This window comes from Calonectris borealis, chromosome 12 (genome assembly GCF_964195595.1).
Source record: "Calonectris borealis chromosome 12, bCalBor7.hap1.2, whole genome shotgun sequence".
Lineage (NCBI taxonomy): Eukaryota > Metazoa > Chordata > Aves > Procellariiformes > Procellariidae > Calonectris > Calonectris borealis.
The window spans coordinates 22,075,323-22,099,924 of NC_134323.1; the positions used below are offsets into that span (position 1 = coordinate 22,075,323).

At 51.3% G+C, this 24,602-nt stretch overlaps 2 protein-coding genes across 21 annotated transcripts in view; one reads left to right on the forward strand and one right to left on the reverse strand.

Annotated features, from left to right (window-relative positions):
• The window catches only part of LOC142087402 (protein CBFA2T3), a 305,429-nt gene that overhangs the window by 206,088 nt on the left and 74,739 nt on the right, over nt 1-24,602 (reverse strand). For 9 of the 20 annotated variants that reach the window (XR_012675443.1, XM_075161626.1, XM_075161627.1 and 6 more), the window contains exon 3: nt 13,777-13,864. The exons of 10 other annotated variants lie outside the window; for them this stretch is intronic. The gene's annotated coding sequence lies outside the window, so the exon portion shown is untranslated. Of the gene's footprint in view, nt 1-13,776; nt 13,865-15,820; nt 15,940-24,602 lie in introns of those variants that run through there. One more of the 20 variants, XM_075161616.1, reaches the window with a different exon arrangement.
• LOC142087404 (large ribosomal subunit protein eL13) overlaps nt 1-24,602 on the forward strand; it is a 192,603-nt gene that overhangs the window by 44,530 nt on the left and 123,471 nt on the right. The gene's annotated exons all lie outside the window — the stretch shown is intronic.

Sequence of the window (24,602 nt, forward strand, 5' to 3'; positions counted from 1 at the left end):
TGTCATGTAGCTGCTAAGGTGTTTGTGACCGTCAGTAGCAAGGGACAGCACGCATGGACTGAAACAATATGAAAGGTTGCAAAAATAATCTGCTGCAGGTTAATGCTTACCTGCAGCTCTTAGGAAGACGAGCAACGTGGCACATAAAGACACCGGTACTGTGCAGTGCCGGGGTGGGGAGCCGGGCTTGTCTCAGGGGAGCGCCTTTTGCTCTCCCCATCAGCCGGCCCTGCGCTGTCCCTCTGCTCCAGCAGTCCCCACAGATGTGGGAGACAAGGACCAACCGTTATCTGTAGTGGTTTTTATTTCAAAAAAGACAGGCAAAAATAGCTGTGGACACCACATAGAGCTGGTCTCCATCTACCACGATTTTTGCAGATGCTCCGCTCTCGCTAAGATGTGAACTGGGAATTTTTTCTTGCTTTCTAAAAACTGATTCAGGAACACATTTATTTTAGCACTGAAATGTGCAGGACGATCTGGCTGTGCAAAAGGAACAACTCAGCACTTTGCAGGAGCGGTGCACGCAGTGCACAGACACCGAGCAAAACGCATTGATTAGGATGGGGCTTTGCATACTAATTTACATTATAACTGTTCCACCCCCATTGTATCAGGGCCCGTGAATGGAGGCATTGTCTCAGGGCAGAGCATTCTTCATACCAAGCCCCTGCAAATGGGAGCCCTGGTGCTACGTAATAACAAAAACAAAATCTCAGCAGAAGTCCATTAGCATCCAAAGGGCAGGAGCCTGAATGCATCAGAAGAATTCTTTGAGAAGTAAGAGTGAAACGAATGTAATAAAATGCTACTATTAAGTGATACTCATTGTCCAAATTAAACCATCAGAACCAAAGACCTTGACTCTCAAAACGTATTCAGCGCAGCACATGCTGCAGAGCCCGGGAACAAGGCTATTAAGAATTTTAAGCCCTGGACTTGTCCCAAGTATGGATTACTTGATTTCTTCATGAGCACTTGATCACATGGAACTATATTTGGATTCCCAGAATAAAAGCTCAAATCTTCAGGAGGGTGTGCATGGCTACGCACCCCCCCACACATGCAAATCCCCACTTGCACCCACACCACAGAAGACGCACGCCAGCGGCCGGGAACCGCAGGAGCTGTTGAATGCCCGAACACGGGAGCAGGTCTAAAACGATGACAGAAGAGAGCCCAGCACTCTTCAAAGAAGCCGGGCTGAAAGCAAGACGGAAGACTTTTCTAGAAATGGCGAAACGAGTGCCACATTTCCCTCTTTCTGCAGATGCCGGGAACATGACTGGCACAGCAGCACTGATACGGGAGACCTTTCCGTTCAAGGAATGCCTGTGCTCCTCCAAAGCAGGGAGAAACCGTGGATTCCTCCACTACAGCAGAACATGCAATGCCATTTTGGAGTTATGAGTTGGTTTGCCGGTTTGTTTATTTAAGGTACAATTCCTAAAACTCTTCCATACTAAGATAAACCCTCAGCTATTTGTTGCTTCTTTAGCTTTCCTATGGCACTCCAGGAGTGTCCATGCAGCGGCCCCGAGCTCTGCCAGCCGAGCGAGGAGCCGACCCTGGAAGCTGCTCTCGCAGCTCTGCCGCAGCCGGCCGCCCTCCCCGGGGGTCCTGCGCTCTGAAGCAGCTGAACCAAACCAAAGGGACAGGACAGTGCTTCCCCTGCCCAGGCCCCTCGCTCCCAAAGCCAGCCCACAAAACTCACCTCCTGGGTTTCAAAACCTACTCGGCTCCATGTCTGCAACCTACCGCCCCGCTGCCGACTCCTCTGGGAAGAGGAGACTTCCCAGAGGAGTCGGCAGTTAATTCTCACACCACGTGTACCTGGGGCTCTTCCCCACACACCTCCCGGACTCTCGCTGCTTCAATCCTCTTTTCACCCCTTAGCTCATCCCTGAGCCCGGGACTGCCACAGGGACGAAGCACAGCACGCTCCCACGTACCTGCACAGGCAACACGAAGAGGAGCAGCAGGCAGGGCAGCTACTCGCACTACAATAACATGTCTCGATGCACCGCTTTTTTTTTTTTTTTTAAAAAAAAAAAAAGCTCTTTTCTAATTTTACTGAGCCTTCAAGCTCCCGCCTCCGGTGTCAGCCCGCGGCTGGCAGGCAGCCCCGGCAGCGCCCGTCCGCAGGCACGCCGCTGAAGGAGCAGCTCAGGCGGAGGGCGCGGATGCTCTGCCTGCCCTCCCAGCAAGCTGGCTGCCGTGTCATTGCAAGGTTTCTCAAGCACTTTGTTCGCAGGGGCTCATTGTGCAAGGGAACAAGAACATCAAAGTAGCAAACTCCAAGCGAGTAACTCGCTGAGAGCAGACGGGCCGGCCCGACCAAGCCCGCCAACTTTCCTTCTGATTTGGAGCATTTTTTCCCCTGGAGAGTTACGAGATGGACTCCAGCTCCTGCAGCTCACACCAAGTTTTGGTCTGGAAAGTGTTCTCCTGCGGTATACCGTACGCACGCTGCCTGCATTCCTACGTCACAACGAAGGAAAGGGCTCACCTCCACGTTTTACAGCATTATGGGACCGGCGGGTCCCGACCAGATACTCACCCGAGCTGCTGAGTACGGGCAGCCCCTTGGGAAGCCACTTGCTCTGCCAGAAGCTGAGGTGTGCAGAAGGAGCCGGGCGCACCCGGACAGGGCTGTGCTGCTCTCCAGAGAGGGCAAAGGACAAGCATCTTGTTTAAAAGGCGTCGGGTAACGACCAATCCTCCTGCTGCTTTTGTGCACGTTAGCCTGGCCCCAGGACAGCAGAACGAAAGTCACCCAAACAGCACTTCAAATTTTTAATGTCATTCTTGCAAAAGGAGAGCCTAGCAAAAAAAATCCACTTGAAATGAACCCTAGAAAATTAGAAGGTTGGGAAAGTGTGACAATTTTATATAAACAGTGCAATTTAGCAGTCAAGGCCTCCTGGAAATACAGTTGTATTAGAAAATTGCTACATCACCGCAGCGTTTCCCGTACCACGCTCCAGCACAGAATATTTCACTTAGTTTCTTTTCTATATCGCTTCATGAACCCTACATGTGGACATTTCAAAACAATGCCGCCGCGGTGCCCCGACACACAGGATCTGCATATCAATGTCCCCCCTGGCCCCTTCAACTCTGCAGAGAAAGGCCATAATCTGGGTTTTGTTCCCGGCCTCTCGGCCCCATGGAGCGGGAGCCGGGTTATGCAACCTCTATTCACCCTCCCCAAGCCCTGGGAACATCTTTGTAGCCCAGGACAGCAAAGCTGGGGGAGGAGGAGGAGAGGGAAGGGGCCCAAAGACAGTTCGGGAGCCAGGCTCTCGGTGGAAGGATGACGCGCTGCATCAACCTATTTGCTCTCCTTCTTCATCGGAAACCTCCGAGGGGATCGGTACGGACCCTGCACATGGGAATCCACGCTGCGAGACCGCAACCATCCCCCAGCTGATTCATCTAAAACAAGCCACTTCTTGAAAGAAAAGGTCACGCCAGAAATCAGAGGAACGGGTGCATTTAAGCAGGAGGGGGAACGTTCAGCGGTGCTGGGCTACGCATGAACCAGCTCGGGCAGGCAACAGGGCCACCCTCCGGGGAAGGTCCCCGGGCACGCACAGGCTCCAGACCCACGCAGGGGAGCGTTTCACCGCGGGCAGCAGTGCCCTGCGGCGGGCGAGCGGCCGCCAGCCTGGGCGCGAGCAAGGGGGTGCCGGCGTGCAGCCGTACGGCGAATGCGACAGACCCCGGTTCACCCTGCAAACGGACAAACGCGTTTCGGATGATGCAAGTGCCTTTGCACGCCCCTGACCCAAGTGTTTCTCCCACAGTCAGTAATTAACAAGATTTATATTTTATGCTAAAATTAGCTACCCAGGGATGTGCTTCCCACGGCAGTGCCGGCACACCCGTTCCATCAGCCAAAACTCCTCGTTTCAGTGGGGAACAGGAGCTATAAGCGAGGTTTTACTTCTGCAGACGAACATCTCCCTTCCCACTGACCAAGTCCGACCTCCGCCGGCACCCGGAGAGAGCCCCCGACGCAGAGACCAGGGAAGGGCACGAGCAAAACCACCTTTTCAGCCCTGGGCCTTGCAAAACCACACGCTGCACTCTCACACGCAGCTGTTTGCCATGCGTGGCTATTTTTGCACAGCCTGTAGAACAAAAATATAGGTAGCTATGTTAGGTGAACGTTTGCACTGTTTCACGGTGTGATGACAGCCAAACTAGGTCAAGCCTTAGCCGGTATCCTTTAAAAAAAGGGAAAGGAAAAAAATAATTAGTGGGAGAACAGTGAGCTCCCAGGGAAGAAAACGTTATCATCTAAGATACTTACTGTGCACCGGATGACTGGGGAAAAAAATAGATATACATATCCAAATCTTTTCACAGTTTAAATGGTAGATTTTTTTTTTTTTTTTTAAAACGACACCTAAGTACCTTGGACTGGAAAGAAGATATTTCATACACGTTTCATGCACCGCGTTAAACTGAAAAGGAGTTTTTACCTATAACACTCTTAAAATGTAATCTGGTAGCCCATTCTTGGTGCAGGCTGTGGGCAACTTTATTGTATTTCACGGCTTCTCTGCCATGAATAAAACCTATTCTTCTGTTGCACCGAAAGCAGGAGCCCGGCAGGTAACAGGATCCCAGCCCTGCCGGTAAAGGCAACTTGATACCGCTCTCTACAAGGGGAGTTACTTAAATTTCTGTCAGAGAGGACAGACTCCCACTAGAGATACGGTCTTTCTGTTGGAGCACATGGCTCCTCGCAAGCTGGACGCCCGAAACGGAAAACATGGAAATTGAGGTGGCGGGCGGCCGTCTCCTCGCAGGAGGGATTTCTGTCAGCCGAGAAGCAGGCAACGCCAGAAAGCGGCAAGACGTACGGTCACCCGCGTCCCAGTCACCGTCATGGTCTCGGGACGCTTCCCAGTTTAACGCGAGCGGCTGACCACTGAACGGGAGACCCTTCGGCTGCAAAGCAACCACGCTCAGGCTGCAGTCCGGGTTGCGCTCTGTGTGCTCTGCAAGTTTTACCGAGCGATGGGACAGACAGACATCTACGAGAGAGCGGTCCTGCCCCTGGACTGCCACCTTCTGCCCCCCAAGCCGGCAGGCAGAGGAAACCCTGAATGCACTAACACTGCACAGGCTCATGGAAATTAGGAACCGGGTAATTTTAAATGCTTTCTCAGTGAAAAATGTTCTCAGACTTAGTTAAACATGCCAGATAAAGCCTCTGTTCCTGTAAAACCTGATGTACAATTATCAGTCAAGGCCAACGTATTTACACTAAAATTGGGTAATATTGTTTTATGGTTCTTAATAGTTCAAACCGACAATGCACCGCTCTGAACAGACGCTGCCGAGCAGTTTCTCAGCCTTTCATCAGGACTGCGTAGGCGTTGAATTCTGGAGCTAATCACCTTAGCAACGGCTCTAAACATATGTGCAGTGACATCAGCTGATTTCTGAAAGCTGTAAATAGAGGATAATAGCACGAAAAAACTCTGGACTAAAGCCAAGACCTAAAAAACATACTATTAAAACACCGCCTGTAATTCAATGTATGCAAACTTGTTTGCATGCCCGCTCCCCAAAACCTGTGTAATTACACACCTACCAGCACAACCGGTGATTGTCCCACTGCAGGCTACTCTCAGTTTCAGAAATTTCCCAGAAATGAGGATTTAATAGAAATCCTTCTTCAAATTTAGTTTTAAAAAGCCTGGAGAAGAATCTGCAGATAACCCCACACAGCATGAAGTAAGGGAAAAGGAGACCTGCTCCAACCTACAACCCTGCGTTTAAAGCCAATGAGTAACAACCTCAACTTAGGAGAATTATTTGTAAATAAGAAAATAAACAATGTGCTCATGGGCTTTATCACTGACTCATGCAGGAACTGTGCACAGGAACCGTGGCAAACTCCTCTTCAAGGATGCGCTGCCAGGCCCGTGCCCTTGGTAAAGAAGAGTTAAAGCAGCATCAACATGCAGGAGGAACCCATTTCTGGAAGGCTGAGCAGACAGCGTGAAAGGGGCATATTCTGAATTACCTCATGTTTGGTACCTCATTAAGATCTTAAACTGTCTGTTTAGGGAGTCCCTCAATCAGCCATCAGCGTAAGACACGAGGACAATATACTTTTTGTTTTCCTCGTTTCGTTGTGACCCATATTTCTGAGGTCTGTTGTGCAGGATGTGACCCGGCCGGCTAAAGAAACCTTTGCAGTGCCTCCATGTTAAGCTGGCATGCTGGGAGGGAGAGAGAGGAGAGGGGAGAAACGGGCTTAATAGGATTTTCAAATGTCAAAAAATATCTTTAGCAGGCCCATTTACGCAGAGTCTTAGCACTTGCTGAACTTGAAAGCAAAATTTGCTGTGCAAAGAACACAGCTTGCATGCTAAGCGGACCCGAGGAACGCTGCTCCTGCAGCACAAAGCCACCCGGCTCCTTCACCCTCGCCTCCGGACGATTAAGGGAAGAGAAGTGCAGAGTGCCTTCTACATCAGGGCGAGGAAGGTGCTGGGGGGGGGTCGGGGTGCCGGCGGGGCTCGGCGTCGGCGCTCACCACGTGCCACCCCGTCTGCCGCGCCGTCGGCGAGGTCCCTGGGGTGCAGCACGGGCGGATGCTTCAGGCCAGCTCCCCGGACACCGGCCCACAGGGCGCCCTGCCCGCGGCACGCTCGCCTGCAAAGGGACCAGCAAATCAAGCTCATCTTCTTTGTGAAGCGCCCTGCATTAAAAATAAAAAATAATAAGGCTAGGGAAACTGAAAATGCAAACTTGACAGCTGCGTCAGAAGAAGGATGCAGCATGGAGCCAGAAGCAAGAAATTCCCCCTCCTTTCTTCTGTACAGGGTTGGGGTTTTTTTTCTCTGTCAATTAGAGTTGCAAGGAAATTCAGTGAATTGAGATCAGCAGTGTTAATCGTTATTGCATTTGAATTTAATTAGCATTATTTTTTAACTACAGGTAATTTACAGTGCCTCACCTAAACGTGGAAGTCGGGCAGTGTCTTCTGTTCACTAGAAAACCACCACGCCAAAGATAATCCTGCTATTTGCTTTATGCCTTTAATTTCTGTAATCCATGGTTACCAGTTTCAGCGAGACTGCCATGGTTACTCCCCTGCTCCTCTCATCAAAGGCTCCTGTGTGCGTCTCGCTGGAGCGGCAGCACTTCTGCCGAGATGCTAAGAATAGCAAAGCCCCTTTCCCGAGCGCTCGGTAAGGTGAGACGCAGGGGAAGGATGAAGTTTCGAGCGCCGCAGGGGGAGAAGGGCCGGTGCAGGCGGGGGTCAGCCAGCGCGGGATGCGGCTGGTGGACGTCCCACGCGAGGAGGTGCAGCAGCATCTCCTACCTTCTGCCTTTCTTCTGCTTGCACGAGCAGAGGCTTAGGCTAGCAGCCTGCCCTCGGCAGATCTCTAGGACGTCTGTTTGGCATCTTTATCTACTTCATTTTTTCGGAAGTCCCTCTCCATAGCTTGTGTCACAGTTTAGGTACCTCAGAGCTTTCGGAGTGAAATCTTCAGAGAGACCCTAAAATTCTGGATCGCTATTTCAGCACGAGAACCGCTGTCCCCCAGGCACAGCCAGCACATCTGCGGGGTTGGGCTCCTGCCTGGCCACGAAGTGACCCGTCACCATCACCCAAGAAAATGACTGATTCAAACAGTCACGTTGTTATGACAGAGACACGCTGAGCAGTATCTCGCACAGGCTGAGCTGGTTTCCCATCCAAACATCACGTCTCCCATCAGCCAGCTCTCCGAACTGGAACTGGCCAAAATCTTAAAGCATTTTGAATGCTTTTGCTAAGCTGTAGATCTGCGAGAGGTAAAGGAGACGCTGCGGAGCCGGGGGAAGGTAAGGCAGAGTTCTCGGGCTGGGAAGAAGCAAAGCCGGCATCGCTGAATCGCTGGTCCTGGGACGCAGGGCCTCACGGCAGCGACGCGCCGGGCGGACGGCTGCCTCAGCAGAGCTGCCAGGTAGTCAGATCACTGGAGCCCGACCGTCTGGCAGGACCAACGGACAGTTTAAAATATTTTACACATTACTGCCCTATAAAAGCTTTCCTATGCTCAGAGCATTCGCAAATCTAAGTTGGTAATATCTCAAACCTTTGCAGGGATATACTCCCTCAGCAGCTGGAGGCAACAAGCATCATCTCGTCATCTGAAGACTTTTGCCTGATAACCACAAGGTCCTGTTCAGAAGCACGTGCAATGATGAGGTGCGGGTGCAGCTCAGCACCCCTGGAAAACACCTTCCTTCCCTACAGCCTGTCCTGCCTCCCGCTGGGTCCCGCTGCAGGGAGGCTTGTGGGTGCTGCACTGGCTCTTACGGTATTGCCAGGACAAGAGACGGGCTGTCTCACTTCACGAAGGGCACAAAAAGGCTGGTGCCAGCACCCTCGCAGCCCGTGGCCTCACGCCGGAGGAGCCCAGGACCCCCCTGGGGAAATGCCAGCCGCCTTGCCTCCGAGCAGGAGCTGCGGCTGCTGCCTGCGCCGGGCAGCCCCGCTCCCCTGCAGCAGCACAGCTGCCTGCCCAATTTGGTGACGCACACCCGGACTCTTCTGGAAAGAGCTACGGTTTAACTGTAAGGCAAACTTGACGTTCAAGGATAGCTAAGAAACATCCGAGAACTGTACAAAAAGCACATACATTCATTTCAGGGACCTATGCCTTTAAAAGCAAATGCTCAAACACCCTATGGAAACTGGTGCACACGTGCCTGGAGATAAACAACACCACGGGACAGGTAAGCTAGTTACTCATGATTTATCGCACCATCTCCCCATCTAATTGCATAGCTAAACGGTCAGTCATTTTAATCCACCATAAGCAGCTTACGCTTTCTTATGTAGCTCTGCGACATTGCTCACTTCCTGATTTGGAAATAATAATTCTTTAAGTCTTGCTCTAGAAGGTGTGAAATAATAACTCCTTAAGTCTTGCTCTAGAAGGTTTTCACAGTAACCCTGCACAGATTTCGAGACTTGTAAGATGCCCACATAGGACAGATGTCTCCTGGAAGAGGGTCCCAAACATCTACTCCATACTCAGCGCTGAGCAAAGCAGAGGATTTCTTGTGAGGGATCACAGAAGAAATTTTACACCCAGATGCAAGCCCTTGGTGCCAGTGCCCTATAACGCCCCAAGTGTTTCTAATCTTACCTTGAATCATACCCTTAGCTAAAATCTGTTCCTTATCTTCTTTCAACAAATTAAGCCATCTCCTACAATACTATTCCGGCATTTTATTTCTCCTATAAACAAGGCTGGTTGTACTTAAATTACCATGTCCGAGAGCCCGCCTGCCAGCACAGCTCCAGGGAGCACTGTCCAGCCGGCGGCTCTCCTCCTTGCCCAGCTACTGTCTCGCCGCACGACGCTGAACACCCCTGCAACTGGATCAGCACCCACCTCAGCAATGCTGGAAGCCAACGCGACCCGACGAGCACGCCCTCCCACCGCACACTGCGCCCTCGGCCCCGAACCGGGTGAAGTTGCATCATCCTCAGCTCTTCGGCATCTTTCACCTTCGTGTCCCACTGCTGCCAGCCCGCTCTGGTCACGCACCACAGGTCCTTGCTCCGTGCTTTCCCATAATCTCACTCATTTCTTCCCTCCTAACAGCTGACTGCTCTCCGGTTTGATTTCTCCATTTACTCGCCACCAACTTAACAGAAACGGGGCACCACAATCTGCCCAACTTCTCGACAGTTTTTGATGCTTGCAGATTCTAGTGTAGCAGTTATATGTTTTTTTTCTTAAAAATTGTATTTTCAAAATCCTTGGAGGCCCACACAAATGAGCATAAAAAGCTGCAACAGTCCACCAAAAAAGTGTCCCCACCTGCACAGAGACCCCCGCTCCGTCCCTCCCCGTCCCCAGAGCCTGGAATAGTCAAAGCACATTTTAGCTTTTCCACACAAACGTGGACAAGCAGAGGTCACAGAACTTATCTAAAGACTTAGGGGAAAGAAATCAGGTTTTGGGTTACATCAAGGTTTTTTCACTGCTCAATAACTACAGCCGTTGAAAGTGAAAGCTCCCGCTCTGCGGGACCGAAGAGCTCGTGCACGCTGCTCGCACGCCTTCCGCTCACGGAAACGGCCGCAGCCAAGGGGATTTTTCTGACTTGCAACACCGGAGAACTTTACTCCCCGAAACTACCCGTGAACATAGGCCAATGACCCCAAGTCAAGCTTAAAAATCATTCCAGATAACCGAGCCAGACCAAAAGTCACTAGCTGGAACCGCCTGCCTTTGATACCCTAAACCCCGTTACCGATATTGGGGGAGACCGTGGGGCTAAACGCCTCCTGCAAGAAATTTTTTTTATCTTGATACAGAATTTATTTTACCATATGTAAAATTCATTTGTGCAGTTGCACACCCTAGTAGGCTTGAATGGGGCGAAGGAGTATTTCAACTCCCAGTGCAATTTATTATTTAAAAGCAGTAAAATTACATCGCGGATAGGAGAGCCCGGGCTGAGAGCAGCGGTGATGTAATGGGTAATGCAGCTCCGCTCCCTGTGTGAACCGCGCTGTACATTAGCGTGCTGGCGAGGGTGGTTGCTCCTATCAATTATTTATAGTCTTCTGGCGCGCAGCCTGGAGAGGGTCACATCGCTGAAAGCTAACTTTATCTTCATTGTTCCCAGCCTCCTGCCCAGCTGTCACTCTGCTCACTAATTTAATACGCCCAGCGCAGCCTCAAAGGATGCAGGGCTGCAGGTTGGCTTTCTCCCTCCCCAGGCTGAACAGGAAGGTGGGCTCCTACTGCGAGCTGCTGGGGTCTCGGTAATCTTCGTTAAGGTGCTGACTTGGCTTTTTAAAATCTGCTTTTGAGACTCCCCCGGTCGCCGGGATGACCGGAACACGGAGCGTTTCTGGCCAAGCGTGAAAGGTGGGACGTCAGCGGTGCGACGGAGTTCTCCATCTCCGTTACCGTGCCACACGAAGGGCAGGCTGCATTGCACGTTTTCCTACGTATCACAGCAAGGGCTATTCAATAATGTATGTAAGTATGAGGGGGAAGGAGAAAGCGCACTTCAGCTCTCCAGAACAAAAAAAGAAAATTTAAAAAAAAAAAAAATTTTAAAAAGAAATATTTTAAAAAAAGGAAAAATCTCCCATAGGTTTTTGTTTCAGCTACAATCAAAAGGTGCACAGCCAAGGTCTGATCCACCTGTATTTCACCAGCGAGGAAGGGACGGCGTCCCGCCGTACTGGCCCAGCATGCAGGAAAGTGTCTCTCAAGGCTTCGTCCCCACAACTCACCAACACACCTCTTCCACTGCTCGCCCCAAAATTAAATCTACCATGACCACTTTTCAGATCTTTGAAATATGCTCTTAAACACGCTGTCATTTTCCCCGGTATGTATATTAAAGCAATTAAATTTTAACTTTAGCTGCTTCAGGGTCTCTGCCACTGCAAAGATGCTTCCACAAAAATCAGGTACATGAAGATGAGCTGCTGCTTTTGCAGCTCCTGCGCTTTGTCCTACCCGCTGACCAACGGGATTCACAGAGCCCGTATGCTGCATCAAATATCCGTCCCATGCCTCAAACTAAAGTCAATTCCAGCTTAAACAACAAGCCATTTTTCAAGTCTTGCGAAGCCAGAAAAATAATCTGAATTTTCCTGTGATTAGGACTGGCTGTCTTATTTCAAGCAACGAGAAGTACCCAGAGTTGGTTTAGACCTACGAAACAATTCTGATGATCGTGTCTGAAAACAGCGCATGGCAATTTCATGAAAAACACAACATTTGCACAAAAAGGAAGTTGTTGAAAAAGAAAACACAGGCCCAGAGGAAGCAGGTTTGTTCTTCTGCAGCACAAACAGGGGCCCGGGAGAGGCTCCTGCTGCGGCACCGCCGGGGCCAGCACCGTCCGGCACAGCACCTCCGGTGGCACCCAGCACTCCGGAAGCAGAACAGGGGAAACGTCCTCAAATTCGGCGCAGACCCCCCACGCGGCCACAGAGGCTCAGGTAAGGCAAAGGCAACAGCCAAACCCTTTCACATTAGCATGATTGAGGCAAACACAAGATAGAAAACCGTAATTAACCTTCAAGCAGCAAAAACCAGCAGTGAGCGTTTTCTTCAACTTTCTGCACTATGAAAATCAAAAGAATTCTGCCCAAAACTCCAAAAGAGGGGAACCAGGATGGCCATGGGAGGAACAAGCTGGTTCCCATCCTAGAGCTGGCACCACCACAGAACACCAGGTTTTGACCAGGAGCCGAGCCTGGAGCGTGCAGACCACGCGCCGCTCCCACCACGCCGGCGTCTTCAGGGCCTTTAGATCCTCTCCGAATCCAGGATTATTTCCATGGCAACTATCTGGAGAACTTATTAAGTAAAAAAAACAAGAACACACAGAACCTACATTCGTAACGTACTAGCTGACTAAATTAGCAGCGCTAAGATTTTTAGTAATCAAAATAGATCATGTTCTAGCAACTCAATCTTGTCTTTGCCACAGCTAAAAAGAAAAATCTGATAGCAATATCAATGCGGGGGGAGGAGGAGGAATTATAGGTTTTCTAAGACCACAGCCCTATATCAACCAAATCTTATCCCATTCAAGTGGTTCAAGAGACATTATTTTAATATCTGACAGTTCAAGTACTGTTAAATAAGGCCGAGTTTCCAAGAGATGATAAACTTCGTTGCAAGGCACCTACTACAGAATCAAAAAGATGACTATCGTGTGACACAAAGCAGTTATCTAGTACAAAAATTCATTGAATCACCTCAAATTTGTACCAAAAAAGCGCATAATTTGCAGCTCTGCCCTTCCAAGCTTTGTGTAGTAGCCCACCACCAGCCCCAAGCAGGGCTCGCGCGAACGCCGTCCCGCCTGCGCTGGCTAATTCGCCAGACGCGACAGCCTGCTCACGCCTGATCCCGACCAGGCTCGTAGTGCCGAGCGACCCAGCAGTGCCAGCGTGGAAAGCCACTGGAGTTGGCTGTGTTCTTGCACTCATTTACAAGCTAATCATCTTCCTCACTTCACTCAAGCATTAGGTTAAACAGAAGAGGAAAAATCAGTGGTCCTTTATCATATTTAGCTTGAAAGATTCACGAGTTTGGAATATTTGCTCTGAGAATGGACAATTTGCTTATTAAAGCTAATTTCAAATAAATTAAAAATTAGCAAAACCTGTTACTGCACCACTGAAAAGGATTCCTCTTTCTCGATTTGCTTATTCTAAGCGAATTCCTGTTTCCTTCCAGGATCGGTCTGCAAAACAGCAGAGGGGGCGTGACAGAGCGCTCGGGAACGGTCATAAGCAAAGTAATGTGTTTCTGCCTCCAGCAAGGAGCCCGCTCCCAGCTACACACGTCGACTGGAAGAAGGCAAGGGGGGCCGGGGAGCCAAGCATCGGGCTCACAGAGCACCACGTGAGGACGCAGGACCCAGATGCGGGGTCTGGAAGCGGAGGCACGTGCAAGCCGAGCAGCATCCTCCACTCCCAAACTCCCAGGAATTTAGTGGCTACCTCGGCACCGACGCGGGGCTCGGCATTGCAGCAGTGACTATGGTTCCACCTAAGCACAGCGATGAGTAAATTACCAAAGTTTTGGCAGCACTCGAAAACAAATGCTGCCCGAGGATTTCGTAACAGCAATTCAGAGTGAGAAGTCAGTCTCAACAGGAATGGTTTTGAAAGGGCTTTAAAAAAAAAAAAGTGGTTAAATGAACTGTTGGCTCGGTCACTAAGTCCAGCCAGGGAGATTATATGCATTATTGATTTACCTTAGAACAACTTGGGAACTCATTTCCAATGGTTTCTAATGGAACCTGGATTTTCTCAGTCCTAATCTGCCTCGTGAGGTTGAGCCTCCTGCAAGGAAATACAATACCACAGCATTAAAATGGCAGCTGTCAGGTGTACAACAGCCCCATTCATTTAATGAAGACAGTGGAACGGTGATAGGGATTTTTAAAGGCTACTCCAAAAGGCTCCTTTGCAATTAAACAGTGGTGAGAACACCCTGGTGAGGATGGCCTTGTGAGTGCCTATAGATAATGGTGCAGACCTGCAAGCCTGGGGATTTACAGAAAACAAAGGGGGGTATGAAAAGTTTATTTTTGTAATATCAGCTTGCACACGCTATCTAGAGTCCTTTCAGAAGCAATGCTGATTAGTGGTTTGAGCAGAGAAGTGGCAGTTTTGCACCGCAGCTCCATTGCCTACTCAGCCACAAACATACAAAACATTTGGGCAAGTCAGTTTTTCAACAGCCACAGCTGTAAGACGCGCGGAGTGATGCTTTGGTTTCTATTCTTAGCAAAGCACGGGACGGAGACAGCAAAGCATATGTACAGCCAGTAAACAATTCTTCCATATGATAATCAAAGCCATTTTAAAATAGTAAATTCCCATCTGAACAAATTAAGATCTTCATGAAGGTGCACGAGCATCAGCCCCCATTTGCAGACGCGACACGCTCAGAGCACCCGAGAAAAGGAAGCCGGTTTGTGGCAATCTCGGCACAGAAACGGGCGATCTCGTAAACAACCAGGCGCCGTAGCCTTCCTCCCCATCTCCCACCACGCAGCGGGACTCGCGGCGTGCCGGATCAGGCCGTGTCCCGAGCACCAAGCCCACCCGCCTCCGGAGCAGGACAGCCCCCACCTCTGCCGTGCGACGCCAGGAACGTGCCCCGCTCCCAAAAACCTCGCGCTGGGTGGTATGGGATGGAAGCGGGGAGCAGGGGAGTCCTCGCCCCCCGAGAGCTGGGGAACAGGATTTTGACCAGGACAGCACACCATCAACCCTTAACTCTGCCTCAGCAGCACACGCTGCTCCACTTAGGGAAATGGTTTTTCCCCAACAAAACGCGCTGTAGCAGGCTCAGCCTTCTGAAATGTTGGTCTGCTTTTTTAACAGGTGAAAAGAGTATTATTCCTTTATGTACCTAAAGCTAAAAGGAAAATATTTTTCTCAACCCTTACAGAAAAAGATTCCTTTAATACAAAACCAAGGGAATATCATAGCCCCAAAGGAGGCTTCCAGAAAGGCGTCAGCATAGAAAACAGAAGCTCATAGCAGGAAGGAAATTGTAACATTAGCTACAGACTTTGAATACACACGCAGATCTGCATCACCGAACATGAACAGTGAGCAAAATATTCAGTGCCAAGAACAAAAAACAACATTTGATCCTCAGCTATTTTCAAAATTCATCTGCAAAAGCATCCTGCCTTAAGACAAATGAAAACCGAGGCGTGATGGCTATATGGCAATTAACTGCAACCGTTATTTTTCTTATTTGTAGTGTCTTGCTAGAAAACAAGCACTGCCCTTAGCCCTGAGACATCCTGTGGCAGCAGCCAGCTGCTTGCAAAAATCACCGAGCATTATACTCTGCCTCTTCTCCAGTTTAACGTCTTACCCCGCAGCTTCAGAAGCTCCTGGCTGTCCTTCCCCCTCCCTTCCCGCCCTCCCCTCCTGGCAGCGGTGCCGGTAGCGTGCCAGATGTCAGCCTGACCCTGCAGCCGCCGTTTCGGGTCAGTTATCGGGGTTACGGTGCAAGGGGAGCGGCGAGCTCCGGCGGTGGTTCCCACCCCACCAGGCAGAGACGGGACGGCTCCACCGCGCTAGCAACGGACTGGGCACAGCTGGCAAATTTAGTGCCAGGCTTTTTTTCCTGCTAATGAACTGCCGGCAGCAGAGCCGGCAGGAAGTTTGAAAGACGGTTCACGCACGCTGCAATGAAAGCCTTAGGCACCGAGAGCTGGGTAAGGTGACCCTTGACTACGTTAAGCATCAGTCATTTGTAGAAGTGTCACTTACCGCACGAGGGGAACGGATGACCTGAACGTCTCCTGCAAGAATAATTGCACATTGAAGGCAAGGGCTAAAGTTTCTGGAGAAGGGATGCTGCTGTTCGCTGGGAGGGCGATGCCACGGCACTCCAAGGAGGACCATTCGAAAGACTTCAAGCTGCTGCAAGAAAGTAGCAGAGGCAGCCATCGGGGAACTCGATATATATTTAAAATGAACCAGACCTGTATTCTTGACCAAACTACACTCCTTGAAGGATGTGCCCCCGATGAAGGAACGGCTCCAAGGCAACGGTATGCAGTTTGCTGGAAGGAAAGGGGAAAGCTTCAAGCCTGACATAAGCCAGGGCTCAGATTCCTCTATCGTACAGAGGCTGCACCGCAGATAAGGCTGCGTCAACTTTTCCATTTGAGCACTCTCCCCTCTAAGGTTTACAGTCAGAGCGAAAATGTTTTGGCCAGGTGGAAACTTAACATACAGGCTCCCAAAGCGGGGAGCTGCCCGTGTATATAAAACACTACGGTGTCACCCGCCCAGAGTTGGTTTCCCTCCATTGGGAAAGGGAAAATCTCATCTTCCTCCCCATGAAATTCTTCACATTCCTCCGCAGCAGATAAGCCGTACCCCTCTGTCTACAGTCGAGGGCCACACAAAGTGCCCCATAACATCAAACAACCCGAGGTACTGAAACACAAATAGGTTAAACGTTAACCTAGTTGCCAAGAGGAGTGCATGCGACCGCAGCGCGGCGATCCTGCCCCAGCGCCGACAGCCCGGCTCCGGCGCGCTGCCTCCGTCACGGCTCCTGCCCAACGCCACCGGCCATACCCCGACCCCTCCTGCGAGCAGGAGGCGCTGGCACCCGCTGTGCCATGTTTTTGGAGAAAAGGGAGGTTTTGGACAATAAGGATGTTTCTCACCTATAGAGTCCACCTGCCTGCGGGAAGGGGGGCAAGGAAAGCGAGGTGGAAGCTGGGAGCTGGGCCCCCCATCACTGTGCCCGAAAGCGGGGTGCCCGCAGGCAGGACGCCGCTCTCCCTGCCGCCACACGTGCTGCAGGCTGCTCCAGACACACTTTCCTGGTTTTGCGCTATGGCAGAGCGAGAGGCAGCAAACCCAGCGAGCACACTGCCAGCTCGCACCCGTTTGGCGCCTTATTTTTGCGTGTGTCCATTTCCAAGGAAAGCGCCGGCGGAAGCCGGCTCCCCCGCGGCCCCCAGGCCAGGGGCTGCAGGCACCCGTCCCCGCGCCTGCTCCTGCTCCGCGGGCGGGTGCAGCACCCAGCACCCAACCCCATGCGCCGGGGAAGTTTCGGGGCCTGTTGACGTGCGTGGGGGATGGGGAGGTATTTCGGTACCAGTGAGCAGCACAGCCCTCCCCCCCGCATGCTTCACTGCAGTTATCCCTGAAGACAGAAAAATTTGTGCTTGTTTTTCTGCTGCTGCTGAGCAGCTACGAAATGTCTCCTGCCACGGAGAGCCTGAATAAATCCCGGCTCCTGAAGCAGCATCCGAAATCAGCTTCTCTCCAATCTCCAGTACAATTTCAAACCTTTAATTTACTGAGGCTCGAGTGAAAGCAACGTTTGTGTTTGGTTACCGGCCACAGAGGAGTTCTGAGCACTCGCGGTTTATCACATTTATCCAACAGATATATTCTGGGGAGCTTCTTGGACCGGCCGTGACTTATCACAAATTACCAGTCACAAACTTTTCCTCCCTGTTCCCGTGAGAGCCCAGGGACCCGTCCCTGGACGGCCGAGCAAGCCACCCATGCACACGGTGCTTCCAGCAGCCTCTCGGAGCGCTTGAAATGAGCCTGGGTTGCTCTGTTTCCAAGTTCAAATGGAAGGGGAAAAAAAAAAAAACAGAAAGGAGGAAAACAGCCTGATTTTATTCTTCTTCCTCTTTTAAATCTTGGAGTGCCGGACTAAGACACGGCAGTTTTCGCCCGGGGAAGCACCCTCACAGGCTCTGTGGAGGGGTGGAGGCCATGCGGAATCTGGAAAACTTTCCCTCGTTACCTTCGGTGAATTTAAGATTCGCTGCTGTATGTCAGTGAAGCAACTTTGTTCTTTCTGGAGGGAACGGACAGATTGCAGGAGAAAACTATATCCCAATTGCTGCCAAATTCCACAGATTTAGTTATTAGTAGGCAATTAGGAACCATTATTAACACTTCCTACTACGTTAAGCTCCATTTGCACTGCATCTCTGCGCCAGCCTGGACGTTTCTGACGGAGTGGCACTCCGGCTCCAAGGCGCACGTGGCATCACGTACCAAAAACTGTGTCTTCCTGCTCGCTGCCTCCCAGGTCCCTTTCTCCGCAGATGTATTTAATGCAGTTGTCTTACAAAATAAAATTGCAAGTAAAAATACAGAGATTAAAAATGAGGGAGGGGGGGAAGGTAAATAAAAGCATGGCTGCACAAAGGAAAAACAATTTTGCTCTTGTTTTTTAAATCACAATCAACATCTGAGCTATTCAGGAAACTGGTGCACTGCCCTCCAACCAACTTCAATTAGGGAATTCAAAAGCAGTCAGACAAAAGAATGCCTGGGAGTTACTGCACCGCACAGAGATATTTTTAGCAAGAGCTGGGAGGCTGTTTGTGGGACACTGCTTAGCTTCTATTGCATTTCAGCTTTTGTATTTACATTTGCAGGACAGCGAGATTTACTAGGGCAGAGGGAAAAAGAGAGGAGAAGTAACATAAACCATGCAAATCATTTTGCTTTCTGATACTCTTGGAAGGTATTTCAGCAAAAGCTGATGGAGACCAGAGTGAAACAGAACAAGATTTGCCTCCATCTGCTTTGAAAATTATCTTTCAGCAGAAATCTCAAGTCACTCCTTTTAAAAGGGTGATGTAAACTAGCAAATACAGCCCCTGGAAAGGTGCGTACGCCTCACGCGCCCCGGCAGAACGGCCGTGCAGAAAGCAAGGCTGCCTTCGCCCACAGCAAAGCTGCAGCCGAATCCGTCCGGTGACCTCTCCCCACCCCCTGGTCACCAGATGCATTCACAAACAGCGCGTCGGGAACGCCAACGCCGGGACAGGCTATCGGTGTTGTCGCATGAAGACACCCATCCCAAACCCACAGCCATAGACGCCATTCAGATCTTCAGTCTGGGGTGCAGAAGTGCACGACCGAGCCCCAACGAGCCGCTTCTGTTTTTCAGAAGCCATTTCCTAAAAATGACAAGCTGCAGCTGCCCTCCCCTCGGCGGGCTCGCCAGCGCCGCCGGGAAGGTGCCTGCAGAGAGCTGGGAGGTGAAGCCCAAAGCCCTGACCCTGGCGTGAGCGCGGCGGCGGCGGCGTAGGGCCGGTTTTGGGGAGGCGACGGGCGCCCCGCCGCCTGCGCTATCGGCATCGCTCCTCCAGCGCAGCCCCCTCTTCCGCTCCCTCCCACCACTGCGGCAGCGCAGATGGCAGCAGTGTGACCTCGCTGTTCCTGCCTCCTTGTTTTGATCCTGCAGTCTTGATTGTTCAGGCTAATCCCACACTCCCAGCCTTGGCTGCCAGCCAGGACTGTTATTAATGGCACAAAAGCTTCTCATTCCAGCTACTTCTACATCCGCTAATGCTGTTGTTCCCTTCTCTCGCTCCCCCTCTCACCACATTACAAACTGGAGCTGGAATATATTTTACAAGGGAAAAAAAAAACCCTCTCTGATCACCCTTGCACGCCGAAGGCTCCACCAGAACTGTACAGGAAAGGCTCATCAGCTCCAGCAATAATTACCGATGCCAAAGCAGTAAGACCACCCTGCTCATCCAGCGATCAACTCCGAAGCGATAAACAGCACACGGATGTGGGGAGTTTCCAGCAATCCCTTAAGGAAACCCAGGATCCCAGGCAGAAGTATGCACAGCTGCCCGCAGGGCCCGAGGGAAGGGCTCTGCTGCCCAGGGCAGGAGAATACCGATGCTGACCGGAGGGCCGAGAACCCGAGGACGGGCAGCACGGCGGTCGCAGGGGCACGGCACCCCCGGCACAGCACCCGTCTGCTCTTCAGGTGGCACCGGGACCTCGGCCGCCTCACTTGGGAAACCGTCCGCTTTCCTGCCCCTGCTCTGTGCAACAAATACTAGATTCAAATAACTGTAAAGCTCTCATTAAAAGCACATACTGAAAGAAGGCTTCAAACTATTTGCAATCTAGCCCCTCATGTGCCAGTCTTTCATGGCAGGTCTTCTCCCCCTCTGCAAGGAACCCGAAGTCCCCCGTGCAGGCCTAAGAGCCGTATTCAGGTTCGCGCCCTTTGCCCGCTGAAGGCTTTGCACAGACAGCCCACCACGCCGACTGCTCAGCCGCACCTCACCCTCCCTCTGCTTTAAAACACCCTCCCCAGTGAGAGGCTTGCAGGGCTGAAGCCCTGTGGCAGGGAGGGTTGGCTGGCCTCACCGACCTGGGGGCTGCCGGCACGATACCGGGGTGCAGGTCCCACGTCAGCTCGCCCTGCTCGGACCCAGCACTGGTTTGGGAGGGGAAGGGACGAGGATATTCGTCAGGGCCTTCTGATCTACCAGAGACCAGCCAGCCATGCCCACCATGCACAAACTGCTCGGTGGGTGCTGGGACACAGCTCGCAGCGACTAAGGCTGCAACTGCTCGCAGGTTTGGTCATGAGTCAGCCGAGCACAGCAGCTCCGCAGCCCCGCGCTCGCCACACCGAGGGCCACCAAGCTGAAGGTTAATGAGGTTTAGAGTTGCTTTAAACTGCAAACCCAGCAAGAGGTATGTGTCCCTGGGACCCTCCGGTGGGAGCAACCCCACCTTCCCGTGCTGCAGAGCAGCCAGCGTCGCAGGTGCTGGGAACGTGCCGCGCGGGGAGCATCACGTTGGTGCGGTGTCTGGAGAAACCTGCCCGGTTTTCAGCCCAAGCTGTCGTCCTGGTGAGATGATTCACCATTCTGCCCTCGCTACTTGTCGAAATGCAGGAAAGAAAAAAGCAGCTACGGGAACAGTTCTTCTAATGAGGAAGGTCAGTACATTTTTTAATAAAGGGCTCTTTAAAGATAATCTCATTTCAGTATTTACACATGTTAAAGAGGTTACAGAGATCAAGACGTAATGAAGTCAAGAAGGAGTGGACAATAAAAGCGTGGCTGGGATATTACAGTGAGTGATAGCTCTAGCCTGTTGGTTTGGACTACAGGAGGGCTAACGCAGCAGGGCACAGACCCCGCGTGCCCAGCAGAGGAGGAGGGTCAGGCACCGGGGATAACTGCCTGTTGCTCACTCACGAAAAATCAGTAGCAGATTTCCGAATGCAACCACTACCTCCAGCTTCTCTTTTTCCTTAAATACAGCACACCACCCCGCCCCGCCGGCGAGCCCCGGCACCTGCCCGCTCCTCCCCGCACTCCGCGGGCACGCTCGGTCTGACAGGCTTGTGCGAGCACCCGCGCTCTCCCCGCGAGCGAACGCACGCCACCTCCCACCCCATCCGACACAAACATCTTCGAACGCCGCAGCAGCTTGTACTATAGGCAGAGCCCTTGTTTACCAGCACGCAGGCCTAATTTAAACTCCTGAAGTCATCTCCAGCCTTTCGCTATAGCAACCCCAGCGAATCTTCCCACTCTAATATGTGCAGAGCAGCTTTGCATCAGAGCTTTGCATCGGCTGAGGTTAAATCCGACATAAGTAAAAACTTAAATATCTGCCAGCAGCTCCCGGTGTCAGCAGTGGAGTTTCACAAAAACTCTGCTCTGAAGGCAGAGCTCCGGCGTGGCTCCTCATGTGCTGTGGGATTAATCCCGAGGAATTAAAAATTCTCCTGAAATGCTCAACTCCCACTCCTCCGGGTATTTGAGGAAACCTGCTCTCATTCTCCTCTGCTCTACGTGCGCTGGGTTTCCGTAACTGCACAATATGCCGTTTGCTTTACGACGATTCAGTGCAATGGTTTGGGGACGGGGGGATGCATGCCAGCTCTGGGTACAGCGAACGAGGTCACCGGGGGAGAAAGTTTATGTCAAGTTTGGAATTATTTCTCTGCTGCGCTAGAGAAAATTTTGGTGCCTGTTCAAAGCGACCATGCTTCGTTGCAGAGGGTGCGAGAGACTAAATATAATCTTTATTTAAAACTACTTAATAGTTGTAAGATCAAGCAGGACAAAAGGAAAAGTACATTCCGAGAGAAACGTTACTTCTCGAGCTCCAACGGCACTTGAAGTCCCCATCAAATAACTTTCAACTGAGGTTGCACAGAACCAGGAGCAAGCAGGGAAACCAGCACGGATTACCAGATCACGGCAGGGTAAAGCAAAGGTATCCGGAACTGCAGGTATTTAGCACAGCTGCATCAATAATAGGTAAGCTGGAGTGCCCTCGTGAAGCAACGGGTTTTTAAGAAGTAATTAGGGGAGCAGGCAAGAGAGTCACAGACATGAAGGAGAGAAATGAAAAAAAGAACAGCAAAAACAGGAAAATATTTCAAATTAATAAAATTAATTGTTTTCAAAGCCAAAAGGACTTGCTGCAGTCGTCTCGGCAAACTGCCCAACAGGCGACAGAACTTCCCTGAGTTAATTCTTGCATTTTCTACAGATATGGACCAACTGCAGCAGGTATTTTAAAAGCAAGACAGTATTTAAAGGAAAGCCTAATACCCTAATATTTAAGGGACGTGAGGCCTGCTACAGCCACAAGCTAAGCTGTTCTCACACTAGCAACCTTCCTAATAAATCCAGTGCTTTATTTTTCAGTTGAATTTCTTTAGCTTCAACTTCCAGCGGGCAGGAACTTTTTCTCTGCTTTTAAAAAACATCCCAGAACAAAGCAAGCAGGATGGGTGTCAGGCAAGGTCGGCCCAAAGCCTGGGGGCGGCAGATGTCTAGAAGGCGCGCATACTCCCCAGCACCCTGCCCAGGCTCTGGCAGTCAGTAACGGACGGGCTTCCAACCCATCAGATGCTCTCAACTTTCTCCTTGCTAAGCTAAATAGCTTGTGTTTCCAACCCCTAACGCATGAAACGAGTCTTCTGAGTCCCATTCAACCAACCAGTCTCTTCTTTTCTTTTTTAAGTGAATACTATGTTAATCTCATTAGCTATGCTATTGCAAAGCCAGTCTGAGAGTTGGTCCCACCTACTACCCAAACAATCTTCAGCAGCTCCATAACACAGGGAGCACTCTAACCCCAGGGACACTAGGGAACAAGAGATATTACTGGTTTTAGGATAAACCTGACCTTATGGCGCCAGGCCAACGAAAACAGCCGTGGCCCAGGGACCCAGAGCATCCCTTCTATCATATCGCAATGCTACTGAGCGTCGTTTCCAGGTGAGCAGTGCCTGTCGCTGCCCTTACCCAGCCCTCGGCACCGGTCGCTCGTCCTCCCTGGCTCCAGCACACCCGCACCTCAAGAATTTCCCTGTGCCACACCTACACCTACTCGCCAACACACACCACAGCCTCAGCCACCTCCAGCCCCGCACGAGTCTCCTCTGCACGCGAGTAACAGCAAGTAAGAGCTGATGGCCGCTTCTGCTGAGCTCCCCTATTCCTGTAAAATTCGAGGACTCAAATAACAAAATCCTGAGGGTCTTGAGTGTGCTTGGACATCATTTGGAAACTGCTACCTTGACGCTTCCTTGTAACATCACCAGTATTTAGGACATCTTTTAGTGAGAACCCAAACCAGAAATCCCAACCAGTGCAGGCTTTAGTTCAGCCCCGTCTTATGTTCAGCTACGACCGAGAACAACAGAAACACTCACGTTCTGTGACCCCAAACAAATTCACATGGGAAAACACCGTGTTTAAAATACAAAGAGTCACATGATGGCAACACACCTACACAAAACGCTCAGGCCTGCACCTGGGGAAAGAATTTAATCACCGGTTTCTGCTTCCCCACAGGAGCCAAGGCACCACCTGTGTCCAAAGCACTGGGTCGCCTCTTCTCCAATGCTTTAGACCAGGCATGCGAGGCTCTGGAGATGAAGAGAAGCTGTGGCAGCTGCCCTGAAGGACGACAGTACCAGTACTGCACCAGGGACATGGGGACAAGGCGGGTGAGGATGGGGAAGGTGGCAAAGGCCTCTCCGAGGGCAGGAGCACCCATGTCTGCACACACACAGCCTCTTCAGAAGAGAGGCAGCGGCATCGGGGAGGTCCACAACAGCCGGGAGGGATGCCCCGATGGGGCCATGCTTCCAGCGACAGTTTTCTGGTAGGTGCCAGGAGCCCCACGGTGAAGGTCTCCCCCCACAAGGGGCAGCCAGGGTCCCCCGGGAGGAAGAACCTTTGCTGATGTCCCCGGCGGGTCCATGGGCAGGGCACGGGCAGAAACCAGGGCAAGTACCCCCTACCGAGAGGGGAAGGGGGGCCGCTCATTGACCATTCTCGGTCTGGTTTTAAAAAAATCATCCTTATCCAGATCACTGACATTAATTCTTGTGAGCTTATTTGGTACTTTAGAGCTGACAAAACAGACGGGGCGAGAACAAGCGAGATTCCCGCTTCCCGTACCATCAGAAGGCACAAACACAGCAGAGGGAGAATCTGCATGCTGCCCTTCACAACGGCAGCAGCACTGGCCAGATGGGTCTTTAAATGGGATTAAGAGGAAGACGGCTCTACTACATCCAGCCCTTTCCTCCAGGGCTGGAAACTCGCCCTCCTTACAGCCAAGTCTCCACCACGGGGAACCAGCCTTTTGCTTTTTTTTACCCTCTTTGTTCTTCCAAGCCACTTCCTCCCTCGTGTTTACCTTACAGACCTGCCATCTCCCTCTGGCTCACAATTCCTCCTCTTTGGAAAGTCTTTTGAGATGC